Consider the following 7,659-nt stretch of genomic DNA (forward strand, 5'->3'; position numbering starts at 1 on the left):
ACTTTAATATACCCATGTGGCCTATCCAAGTGAGCACATAACATACTACACATCACTTTTCCCATGTCAGAGAATGAGAGAGAGAGACAAGAGGGTGGGAAAGAGCAGAACACCAATGTGACCAAATGCTGAAATCAAGCTCTAAATTATCTTTCAGTCACTTACAGCTGCATTTTGAAAAAGCTGATCCAAAGCAGAGCCTGTCATTCCTTTGGAGGAATATGAGTGTCCTATGAAAGCATCTTTCTAACTCACTTCCTAACTTCCCTCCCACCCCTCACATAACATACCAGCAAGAGAAGGACCGCTGGGTTCTAAAGACAATGACAAGAGGCTCTGAGGTCTGACAATGGGAGGGAGCAGTGAAGACCAGCATTCTGGGCTCTAAACTATGCCAGACTGTCCTGCTAATCCTCCCCAAATCCCACAACATTGGGGTGGGGGTGGGGACAGAATAGAAAAGAGTCCAAAGTTGAATCAAGGACAGTTGCTCTGGATTACAGGAGGCCATAACATTCCTATTTAAATGTGGGGGGAGGGGGGAGGAGAAGGGGGAGGGCATATACAAAAGCCTGTACATTTATTAAAAACACAAAAATAAATTTTAGCCTTGATCCTTCTGATGTGCTAACCAACATCTGCCCCCAATCATCTGCCAGCCCAGGCTGCACGGAAGACACAGAGTAGCAGGCATTTTCACACAGTGAGGCTGGAAGAGATGCTACTAGAGTGTAAATTACTAATTAGCTCAATAGAAGACAAAGAAAGAAAATACCTGTCACAGAATGCTGTTTACAACATGACACATAATAAAAACAACCCTGAACATTTCAGAAGAGTGCCTTACTTTTCAGACTTCTATTAACATGTAAATGGCAAAGGAACAGTATTATAGTCTAAAAACTGCCCATGCCTCAAAAACAATAATGCATGGCTAGGAAGAATGCGTTCCAAATAATTTGTAATTTTCTTGTCCTTATGAAAGCAAAGTGTTTTTAATTATTACAATCAGCTGTAATAAGAAGCTTTATTTCATCAGTTTGAGGATCACTTAAAATGGGGGGAAAGGAAAAAAGGCTTACAAGTGCTGTATTTACATTTGTCCGAATACAGCGAATAGTCCTTTCACTGAAATCAGACAGGCCTCATTCTGCAGGTCACACCTTTATCAAAAGGACAGGCTACCATTTTAATAATAAAGACTGAGGATGAGCTGGAAGGTGGCAGTGGGAATGGGGTGAATTAAATCTCTTTATATGACAACAACTGAAAAGACTACCCAAATTCAGGTTATTTGGGGGGAGATAATAGGATGTTATAATATTTATATTCATTCCCTTACCATAAGGCAAACCTATTAGTATGACTTGCAACCAATGTTCTTATACATTTTGCACTTAGATCTTTTCCATCTCCCTGAAGCTACAAAAGGATCTTCAGAATACATGTTAGTCATGGTGTTAACAGCCCTGTGGCTCCTGTTTTCACAAAATAATTACCCATACATCACCAATACCTATCATATCCTGAAGACTCCCCATCAGAGGAGGTCCCCATCAGAGGGCTACACCATGACATAGTTTTTGCTGATGTGGGAGGGGCCTACAAATTCATCATTCACAGGTAAAAGAATGTTTTTCATAATAGACTGAAGAAAACAAACCGTAACAGCACAAAATCCACTCTGATTCCTTTGCTTCACATGCTTGACTAAAATCAAATACTAACTTGCTGATACCCTCAAGACATTCTTCCCTTCTCTTTCAAAAATTAAGGCCTTCAAGTACATTTTTTTCTTCAAATTTACTTGTTTAAAAATACTCAAGTGAGATAAAATGATAAAGCAAATGGGGCAAATGAAAACTGGTGAATTTAAATAAGGGTATATATAAGTTCCTTGTACCATTTTTGCAACTATTCTAAAGTTTGAAACATTGTAAAAAAAAAAAAAAATCAAGTCACCCAAAAGAATCTAGTATTAACAAGAGATATTATTTCATAGGGTTGTTGAGTTTCAATTAATTGCCATACTTAGCTCATGCTGGGCACTTAGTAAATACTAATTATTAGTTATCTTTTTAAAAGAATGGATCAACTGTACCAAATGAATCACTGGGTGGAGGATGTTGATTATGGGGTAGGCTATGTATGTTGGGGGCAGAGGGTAAAGGGAAATCTCTATATCTTCCTTCAATTTTGCTGTGAACATAAAACTGCTCTAAAAAGATAGTCTTTTTTCCCCCCATTAAGTTTTTTTAGAGAGAGTAGAAGGGAGGGAGAGGGAGAGAGAGAGAGAAGGAGGAAGGAAGAGAGAGGGAAACGTTGATGTGAGGAAGACACACCCATTGGTTGCCTCCCACATATGCCCCAACCAGGGCAGAGATGGAACCTGCAACCCAGGTATGTGCCCTTGACTGGGAACAGAACCAACCTTCAACCGTTTGGTGCGCAGGCCAACACTCTAACCACTGAGCCACACCAGCAAGGGCAAAAGATAAAGTCTTGCCCTGGTTGGGTGGCTCAGTTGGTTGGAGTGTTGTCCCACACACCAAAAAAGGTTGCGGGTTCAATTCCTGGCCAGGGAGCGTACAGGAGGCAACCAATTGATGTTTCTCTCTCACATAAATGTTTCTTTCTCTCTCTAAAAAAAAAATCAATTAAAAACTTCAAAAATAATAAAGTCTTAATTTTAAAAAAATGAGTATCAATTTACTTAACCAAATTAAAGCATGCATAAATGTACTTAGTATGTTATTTACATAGGCAAACACACAGAAGATAGCAAAAAGTCAGCAACAATCTAAAGAGATACTGCTTATGGGTATCTGCACTGAACTCTGAGTTCCATTTTGCCTCAATGGCAACAATCTTTAATCTACAAACCTACAGGATATATAACAAGTCCAGGGCCTTTTTCTAGCTAAAAAGCTGGACCGGTAACCATTAATCTGCAATGCTGTTAGGCATTTTTTTATTGTTTTGGGGTCATTTTGTCTTATAAATACAATTTTATAATGAAAAAATTAGGAGCATGTAAGAGCCTTGATGTAATCTTTGCATTAGACATAACCCTTAGGGTGTCTGTCTCAGGCTCCCCATCTAGAAAGAACCTGAGAAAGAGTTGATAACAGAACGACAGGGATAGTTTAAGGATTGGCAAACAAGACACATTAAGGGATTAAAATAAATCAGCACTGTTTAATCTGGAGAAGAGAATGATAGAGGATGACTTCACAACAGTCAAGCAGAGACAGAACACAATGAATCAGAGCACAGACTTGCCAGCAAAATGCCAAGGTTCAAATTCTATCCTCCACCACTTGGTAGAAATTTCCCTTATGAACTGTAAAAAATATTAAACCTATCGTTTACTTACTACTTGACAAAAGAAAAACCTCAACTATTACTTGTAGATTATCAGCTATCAAACAAGTAGCTATAGAAATGTCCGAGTATAACCCTGGGCAAATCACTTAATCTCAAGGAGCCTCTATTTCTTCACCTATAAAATGGGGACAGGAATAGTGCCAACTACACAGGATTGATTTGAGGAGTAAATGAGTTATAATCTGTAGAGTTTACAACTATGCCTGGCACAAAAGCACTATACGTGGTAGCTACTATTATTAAATTTATGATGAACTAGCATCTTCTTAGTACTATAGTAAGCAGGTATTTTTACTCAAAAATTGAGAATGGGGCAAGAGAACAAATATAAATATAGCATTAAGTGTGTGCTGGTAAGATAGAAGGCAGACTCTCCTTATAAAGAAAATAATTAAATGCTGGAAAAGATTATCTACAAAGGTTGCCACATTACCTCTGAGCATTTATGAAAATAGTATAAATTTTTTTATCTACCTGGGATGATTTAAGTGGGATATTGACTGAAGCTGCAGGATAAACTAGAGGTCCTTTCAAGGTTTTGTCCCATCCAAAGAATCTATGATTAACCAGAAAGACATTTAATTATGTACAACCTACTTATTCAAACCTGAAAATATAAACTTAAAAGTTTTTTGCTTAGCAAATACAATTATAAACAAAATAAAGTTAAATAGAATAGAATTCTACTTGATGAACAAATGAAAATAAAGCTTAAGTTTATCACTGGAGTCCTTGCTGATAAATATTATCAGTTGAACTAAAAGATTATCCATTTTCAGTTTTAGGAGTGTCAACTGAGAAATAACCATTCACAGAGAATTGATGATTTAGCACACTATGGCAGCATACAGAAACAAAAGACAGGACTGAAACAGACTCTTCCCCTTAATTGATCTTATAGCTTATGTTTTCTTCTTGATCAAATTAGTAAGTCTAAAATAGTTTATTTATATAAGAACACTAAGTATAAAACAATTACATTATTAAAATGGCAATACCATACACAGAATACAGTCTGCCAATTATCCCAGCCCAAATACATCTGTAACGAAGGAAATACGCACACACATCTCACAGAAACACATACCTCATACCAAAGTTACTCTTCAGTTTGAAAGTTAATATTTAAGACTAACCTTCTTGAAACTTAGCAGCAAAAATAGTAATTTTTAAAAATCTTCTGTTAAACTGATAAATCAATCTAGTCACCTTGAACACCTGCCTAACAGAATCCAGAATCCATGAATACAGTTAGCAGCTGAATTCAGATAGATTCTAAATTACTCATATTATTAATAACCAGTTTCCGATATCCACAAATCAAAATTGAATCTTTGCTATTACAACCTAATCTTTGCTTTTACACAAACACCCACAAAACAGTAGCAATCCAAAATTTACATGACTTTGAAAAAAAAGTATCTTTATGTATCTGAGTGTACACTAATGAAATAACCTCAAAAAAGATTCTTAAGAACAGCTTTTATTTTTTAAAGTAAATTATATTCTATTCTTTAGAACCATCAAGTATAATTGTTCATATTCTTAGCTAAATGTAAAAGCTTCAGACTAAAAATCGTCAAAACACTCAGTAAGAATAACCTAAATTTTGTCCCAAATTTCTTATCTTCCTTTTAATTTCCAAGTGTCTTAAAAATCAAAAGCTTTTGTAAAATTAATATTAATATGGTCTTTTTTATTCACACCTACAAAACAGGAGAGGCAGTGGAACTGTCCAAGGCTCCAGCTTGCATTATCTTACAGAGGTTTTTTCCATGATAAAAATTACTCATAAATTCATTATTTAACCTAAAAGATAAATCCTACTCCAAAATCCTCCACTATTCTACAAATCTTCCTTTCTTTATTCCATTTTGCGAAGTGGGTGAGCTACCTACTACAGTATGAAATGTCCCACACAAAGCTAAAGGCAGCTCAGGAACTCAAAGCCCTCACAGCCCTGATTTAAATCTCTTCTCCAGCAAACTTCCCAGGTTGGTTATTTGCCTTTCTCTGAAATGATTTCTCAGTATTCTCCAGTCACCAAACACAGCTAGGCAGAAACCTGGTTGATTATCAAAACAAAAAGATCTTCGTCTTTATCTCACTAACAGTGGGCTCTCCATTGAAAATGAAAATGCTGTGGATAAAGCACTCTGCCTGCCCAGTGCTTGTCAGGTACAACACTAGCATACTACACAGGCACAGCCACCCTGTTAAAAAACTAAAAAACAAAACACACCCCATTTTCCTAAGATCACAACCCTAGTGAAATGAAGAGGTTTTCAGCACAGAGTTGATGCTTTATCATTCAGAAAACAACAAAACCAAATCAAAATGGGTCTCATCTCTTCAAAGTGGACATAAAAGTCAAATTAAAAACAATGAAAGGTAGAAGCAGAATCAAAATTCCTTGGAGAGAGAAAGAGGTTTCTGGAATTTCCTACTTTTATGGACAAAAGGACTCACAGTTTCAACACAGTTCTCTTCTCAACAAAGAATTCCTTTCCTGCCCTTCCCCCTTACTTCTTAGTTTTTACTCCTATCTCTAGGTCTCTTTTCACTCACCATGGTTCCTCCTCTTCTGCACCAAAGGCTCCCTACACTTGATCCTTCACTACAGCATCTGTGCCCTGTCCCGCGCAGACCTTCTGGAGTATCTCCCCACAACATGCACATGTGATTCCCACCCCTGTGCATTATACCCCAGTTCTGCATCCATCAGGACTCCCCTGGTTTCCCTTCACCCTGTTCTCTTCCTTTACTCGTTATCTCATCCTTTAAATCCTGGGGCCCTCTCTGCCTTGCTCCTCTTACCCTCCACTCTTAATCCTGTCTCTTCACTTCACTGTTTTTTACCTTGGATCTTGCTGAACCTCATCAATTAACACAATTCCCAGTTACCCTGTCCCATGCCGCCATCATCTTACACCCTTACTCTCTTCCTTTCAGCTTCGCTGGTGCCCCAATTGTCCTATAAACGCCTGTCTCTCAGCACTATGTCCTTCCACCCTTCCACTACGCTCCTATTCCTAACTCCACCTGGTGCTAGTCCAGTGTTTCATTCACTCTCTCACTTTCAAGGATTTACATCCATTGCCCACCACTAACCCATACCCTTCTCAGAACCTCGCAGTTCCCAACCCACCGCCAGTCCTAGTCCTTCAGCTCTTCTCGCTCCGCACTAGTTCACACCCTTGTCACGTCTGGCTCTTAATCACTCTCCCCTCTGCTCCCAACTACTACCCCAGCTCCGCGCCTGGTTGCCGCCCACTTCCAACTCTTACCCCAGTACCCCTCGCCCCACTGCCATGCCCTGCAAAGCTTGCCCCTTCAAACCCTTGCTCTCCCACCTAACCCCAGGATTCCTCTTCCAAGCCTGGTCTTCCTAACCACATTCCCTGCCAGGTTTCCTTAACACCCACCCTGTTTCTTGCCTCCTTCCTACCTCCTTGGCCGGCTTTCTCTCCTGCCTTCTAACCCTTTCTCCCCTGAATCCCCATCTCATTCTTAGACTCCTTCCCCGCAACCGCCTCCCAAGCCTGCCTTCCCCTCTTCTCCTCAAGGCTTTCACCTAAACCCAGTTGTCTCCCACCCCGCCAAAATCCAGCGCCCGCGCGCCCGCACTGCCGGCTCTCGCCTCCCGCCGGCCCCCGCCCCGGGCGCCCCCAGCCCGCCGGCGCCGCGGTCCCGCCCCCTGCCACCGCTCCTCCCGCCCGCGAAGCGCGCGCTGTCTTTGTCGCCCCTCACCCGGTGTGAGGATTTGGCTTCTTTAAAGGGGAGGGCCAGTGTGCCCGAGACTCCTGTCCCCGCCTCCGAGTCTTAGAATGGACTCCCTGGCCGCCCAGGTCCCCGTCCCCCCACCCCCTGGAGCTACCCCTTTGCTGCCCCCCCACCTCCTCCGCCCCCTCCCACGACACCCCCTCCTCTATTTACCGCCATCATCAGCACGCGCGAGCTGTCACCAAGGCGCGAGACAACCGAACCCGGCCCCACCCCCTGCCCACTCATTGGCTCGCACGCCGGAGCCCCGCCCCTGAGCCCCGCATTGCGCCAACGGCGCAGCGCCGGGCCCCGACCCCGGCACTAGCGTCCGCTCCCAGGGTTCGCGCCGCGGGCGCAAAGTTTAGGGTCAGGCACACACGCAAGGCCAACTTGAGCCTGGCGTAAGGGGCGGTGGCGTAGAGGAACACTGTGAATCGCGAGTCGAAGTTTGGTTGAAGCACAGGACGGTAAATAAGGAGGTTTCCAGACAAAGAGGCTCTTAAGGTA

General features: G+C 41.6%; 1 protein-coding gene across 7 annotated transcripts in view; it reads right to left on the reverse strand.

Annotated features, from left to right (window-relative positions):
• Positions 1–7,377, reverse strand: part of USP49 (ubiquitin specific peptidase 49) — a 73,458-nt gene extending 66,081 nt beyond the window's left edge. For 2 of the 7 annotated variants that reach the window (XM_081141049.1, XM_081141055.1), the window contains exons 1-2: positions 5,956–6,618; positions 3,862–3,943 (exon numbers count right to left, since the gene is read on the reverse strand). The gene's annotated coding sequence lies outside the window, so the exon portion shown is untranslated. Of the gene's footprint in view, positions 1–3,861; positions 3,944–5,955; positions 6,619–7,137; positions 7,221–7,323 lie in introns of those variants that run through there. The other 5 variants (XM_081141051.1, XM_081141050.1, XM_081141052.1 and 2 more) reach the window with 5 other exon arrangements.
• Between the last annotated feature and the right edge of the window lie 282 nt (positions 7,378–7,659).

The sequence above is a fragment of the Miniopterus schreibersii genome (assembly GCF_964146895.1).
Source record: "Miniopterus schreibersii genome assembly, chromosome: 6".
Classification (NCBI taxonomy): domain Eukaryota; kingdom Metazoa; phylum Chordata; class Mammalia; order Chiroptera; family Miniopteridae; genus Miniopterus; species Miniopterus schreibersii.